Raw genomic sequence first — 5694 nt, forward strand, 5'->3', positions numbered from 1 at the left:
CAAGGCCAAACTGGTACGCAATCTAACCAGCCTATAAAAGGGCCTGAACGACCGCCTCATAACAATGCGTCTGCCAGTAGGGAAGAACAAGCACGCTACAATCATAAGCGCCTATGCCCCTACAATGACCAGCCCAGAAGAAGTTAAAGACAAATTCTACCTGGAGTAAAACGACATGAACAATGCAGTACCCAAGGGAGACAAGCTATTCTTATTGGGCGATTTCAACGCTAGAGTTGGAAATGAATACCAAACATGGGAAGGAGCCATTAGTAGAAATGGTATACTATTTTTAGACAAAAGCAACAGCAACGGGCTACTTCTCTTGCGAACCTGCATTTCACATGACCTGATCATTACCAACACACTGTTCCGACAAGCCAATCGCAACAATTGCATTTACAATTTTTTTTATTTATTTTTTTTTTCAAACTAGCAATTTTTGTAGAGTGTGTATGAAACTAGCTGTAATAAGATTTGTCCTCAAAATTACCGGTTTTAATGAATTGTTGTTATTTACTAGTATGCACAAATAAAAGCCATATCCTTTCGACTACCGCTATCGTACACCGACGCACTACCTGAGATGCCAAATGCAGACTATATTTTTGGGGTTCTCCATTACCGCTACTGTTTTGCAGACGGGCTACCGAAAGACGACTAATACGTACCAAAAAAAATGGGGGTGCTCATTTCCATAGGTATAATGCAGTATTTGGGTTCAAAATTGTATATTTTCGCAATTGAAAATAAAAGGGAATTAACCAAAATATATACTTCATTTTTATGCTGCGGTAATTTTTATTAAAACGGTTGCTCACTATGGTAGTTATGTCAAATTTTTGTGGTTATGGTATTAACTACAACTGTGGCACAACTTATAGTTTCTTGTTTCCTGCAATAGTCTACAATGGTATTTATATGCAGATAAAAAAAATTTTAATGTTATTTATTAAAAGTCACATTTTTTAAACGGCCACTGCATCACGCGGCAGTACATGCTATTTTGTGTGAAAAATGTATTAATACGCTGCGGCACTCTCTTTGGTTTCGCATTCCCTGCATTAAACTACTGTGGTATTCGGGAATAAATAATGCCTACAGGGTAAGTTTTGATTTACTAGTATAAATCCTTTCGCAGGGTAACTTCTCAACACTGTGGAAGTGCATTTAATTTCATTTAATATGTATAACTACACCAGAGTACGGCCTTAAAATTCAGTTTTTCACAAAGTCTACTATAGTTTTAGTAACAGGACGAGTAAAACTACACTGCGGAAATTTAAAACGGGAAATTCGTTCTTCCTGCAAACGTCTACTGTGGTAATTATTTGCAGAGTGGTTTGGTTGCTGTCCCACTTCCCCCTATGTCAGCCCCCCCCCTACCCAATCCCGTTAACAAGACATATGAAATCCCACACCTATACATAGTTCCTCACTCCCTGTAATTACTATAAGTACTCTTTTTTCCAGCACCATAGTCCCTTTGGGAATTCCTTCCCAGTACAAATTGTGCAAGTCCCAACCTGAACCAGTTTAGGCAGGGTGAAACAAAACTTGCACCAATGCTTAACATGATAGACCTGTTCTTTAAATTGCTTTATCTGTAAGGCCTTCTTGTTTTTAACACTATCACTGTATTCTGCTTGCAATACACATCGTGTATTATTTTTATTCTCCTGTCCATTCTACGTTTGAAATTCTTGTAAAAGGGGGCAGTTGCACTTAATACCTAAGAGGAGTGATGCAGTATAAAAAGATAATAGATAAACGTTTAATTAATAGTATGTATTAAAGGAGGCTTTAAAATATTCGTTTTAGCAGATGCAGTTTCTGCATATCTTTGGAAATTTAAAGTTTTATTAGAGGAAAAAAAAGAAGTAGAGCTAACGAGGAAGGTTGTTGAACATCTGTTTGAACCGTATAGTGCTTCTAGACACATCCCTTTGGCACAGGCATTCCTTCCCAGCTAAATCTTTCTTTGTAGTTCTTTTAAAAAGGGGCGAAATTTCTTTCCATATGATTTGAAACCACAGAAATTAGCCCGACAAAAGGGATGTTTCGGCAGGAATAATGTAATACTTGTAATACATTAAAATTCCTGGTTTGGGTTTTAGTAACAATGAACAAAGGACAGCATATGACGCGTCCAAATCAAAGATGGAAACATAGTAGCTAGAGTAGGGAAGGTAACCGTTCACGAATTAGGAAACCCAAACAAACGTAGGTAGTTAATACCATTGCCCGAGGAGTTTCAAGACTCACAGGAAATTATCTCAATTTTCAAGGCAAAACAAATGCTTGTCATGTTTTACAGTAATGAAACTAAGACCGCCGGTGGTCTTCGAACACCAACGTCATCATTTGGTTCTAAGCAGTGAAAGACAATTTACACAGGTATAAGAATACTCTTCTTATTAAAAAGTTATATTGATCTAATGTGTAGTTTTAAAGATTTCATGGTGTTATTGGGTCATTGTATTTTTCGTGAACGTACTTTTTTTACTGCATGTATATAAAATTGGGTCTGAGTAAAACAAGTCGCTCAAATCCAAAAATAACTCAAATTATCGCTCTTGGGCAAATTTCTCGAAATATTTAAGCAGTCAGATGAGGAAAAGTCTGTAATTGCATTATATATTCGACTGCTTTTAACAGGTTAATCTTCTTAGTACAGGATAAAATGTTTCGAGAAATCTAGCCCTAAAGTACAAAAGCCAGTTTCCAAGAAGCTGGGCAATAAATTGCAGTTGAAAATCAAAATGCTTGCTTACATAAAAATATTTGTCATCTATTTTCAGGGTTAATCCCCGTGATCTTTTAAATTAATACTTTCAGGGAATGCTTTATTTCGTATCATGCGTCCAGAACTGGGTTTGTTAACTAAAAGAACAAGTCCATACAGACCTCCAATCCGAAAACGTCCGTAAAACTTATGGCAACAAGAACAAAACTGGAAACTCCAGGAAATCGATTTCAGTATATATAACCATTGCAAATCACTAAAATTTATAATTTGATACGTTTTATTTTATTGCTCATTATTACTACTTTTTTAATTTTAAATCCCTTACTTCAATTTAGCTACATAACGGTTGAAAAAAACTCCACCCAGGAAGGGGTACATATTGAAATAGAAAACACCCGTAAATGCCAACAAAGTTATCTTGGAAATCGACGAAGAAGAAATGCTGTCTGACTAGCGGACACTAAGCACACACTGGAGAAAGAAACAGACAGTGTCTAAGTTTTGTGACACCATTACATGGTGTACACATTTTAACTATGGGGTCGTGTGTAATGTACGTTCTTTTTTTTTGTACGAATGAGAAAGTTTGATTGATTCATCTTTTGATAATAATTTTCACATGCAATTTACTTTTCTAATATGAGCTGTCTAAAGGGAAAATGTGTTTAGAGTTAAAGTTTTGAACTTCAAGAAAAACATGTTTAATAAAGTTTGGCTTCTTGTGAATTTTGGGATACATTGTAAATGGTATAGCAAAAATAATCATACAACCGGGCATATTAAATATAGACACATAACTAACTTATTAAACAGTTCTACCGATGACATGTTTATCACAGTGAATTTTGGACATTTTATCTTGCTATGCGTCATTAACAATGATAATGACCCTACCCCCCCCCCACCCCCCAACCGTTCAAACAACCATCGTTCCCTGGGAAGACCAGTACTAGACGCCAAAGTCCGTAAGCAAACTACCTACTTTCTCACATAAAAAATCTTAGTCGGTAGCACAGCTCGAACCTGCGCCCCTCCGTCAGTGAGAGGAATTCAGAGATTACAAGCACGAATGTATCTCCTACATTACGGACCCGGGACTATAATTGATATATGAGTATACAAAGGCCCACATGTGAAATACTGAATACTGTACCATATATAAAGCTTTCCAGAGTATCCATGCATTATAATGCATAATGCATGGAGCTCAAAGCCCAAAATTACCATTGTGTACTTTGGGATAATTTAAATGCATTCTTACTAAGTTTGAGTTTTAAATTTGAAAAGTTAATACTTCCATAGTGGATTTAATTTACAAACTACTGGTTTGCAATTGGAAGAAAGCGATGTGTGCATATGTATTACCGTTGCGGCGTAAAAACGATGAAGCGTTCTGTAGAGAATCACCACAGTGTATAATATGTATGTTTCAAGTGCAATAACAATTTAAATATTACTGCCGCAGTGTATAAATGTACACTATTTCTGATTACACAGTGAAATTTTGTATTTCATGGAAAAAAATTCAGAACTACCGTAGTGCCATAGTTTAAAGTTATGGTGAAAATTCTACAAAACGCATCAGTGGCAGACCCGTGGGTTTTTAGACTTCCAGAATGCCGGAGCCGCATAATGCAGACATAGTAAAATAGCTTTAAATACCGTAGCGTAGAAAAGAGTAATTAATTAAGTTTTAAAAACTGAGTTCGGTAATTACCGCGACCAGCAACCATCAAAACTAATGGGTATTTTTGGAGAGTAATGATCCCTTAATTGTCAGAAAAGGATTTTCTTTCAACAAATTGCGATAAAAATGATTTTAGAACATTATTGCGCACGAGACTTTTGGGTTTTGTTTTTAAATTTTATGGGAGACCTGGAATTTGTTGCGTAATTTATTTAGTATGTCATATGAATGATTTAACTTATTAGTTTAACTGATTCTATACCGATTTGTTAATAACATAAATGAAAGTTTACACTTCAGATCAAATTCTGCAATAAATAAAAAGCATTCAAATTCCCCTCAGATACAAAGAAAATTTAAAAAATTCCGGTAGTCCTACGCTGTACGATGTCGGTAATCTGGACCCTCGTTTTGATGGTACGTTTTAGGCCGTCCTGCGGTAGTCAGTCGGTGTATGATAGCGGTAATAGCGACCCCCGTTTTTATGGTACGTATTAGTCTGCTATGGTAGCCGAAAGGATATCTGTATTTCAGTCATTTCTGTTCAGCTTTACAGTTAAATCAAAACTTAATTTTAGTTAACAGAACTGACAGAAACTTGCAAATTATCTTTATTTCGAAAACCATAAGTAACACAATCAAATCCATCCTGTGTTTTTGATGATGAATGTAATCTCAGCAGTATTCATACACTTGACTTGTATTTTTATACCAGACTGAAATATTTGCAAATTTATAGATAATGTATAAAGTTTATTCAAATTACTGTAAATATATACTGCCTTTTAAATATGATTGATTTGTACATAGTACAGTACCCCGGGCCTGAATTCTCTATATTTGTGTGCGACACTAATTTTGTGCCCCCTCCCCCATGAGTGGTGGGGGCATATAGATTTGGTCTTGTACGTTCGTCCGTCCGGACGTCCATCCGTCCGTCCAAAGTTCCTGACGCGCCTAGCTCAAAACTATTTGATATAAATTGATGAAACCTTGCAGGAGTCTTTATCATGATAAGATATTGCGCAGCTCTTATTTTTCGTCTGGCTCCGCCCCCTAGTTTTAGAGTTATGGCCCTTGAAATAGTCAAAAATGCACATTTTCACCTTGTGAAACGCCTAGCTCAGAAAGTATTTCATATAGATTCATGAAACCTTGCATGAGTCTTAATCATGATATGAACTTGCGCATCTCTTTTTATTTGTCTGGCTCCGCCGCCTATTTTCAGAGTTGTGGCCCCTGAAATAGACAAAAATCT

Source organism: Mercenaria mercenaria, chromosome 17 (assembly GCF_021730395.1).
Source record: "Mercenaria mercenaria strain notata chromosome 17, MADL_Memer_1, whole genome shotgun sequence".
Lineage (NCBI taxonomy): Eukaryota > Metazoa > Mollusca > Bivalvia > Venerida > Veneridae > Mercenaria > Mercenaria mercenaria.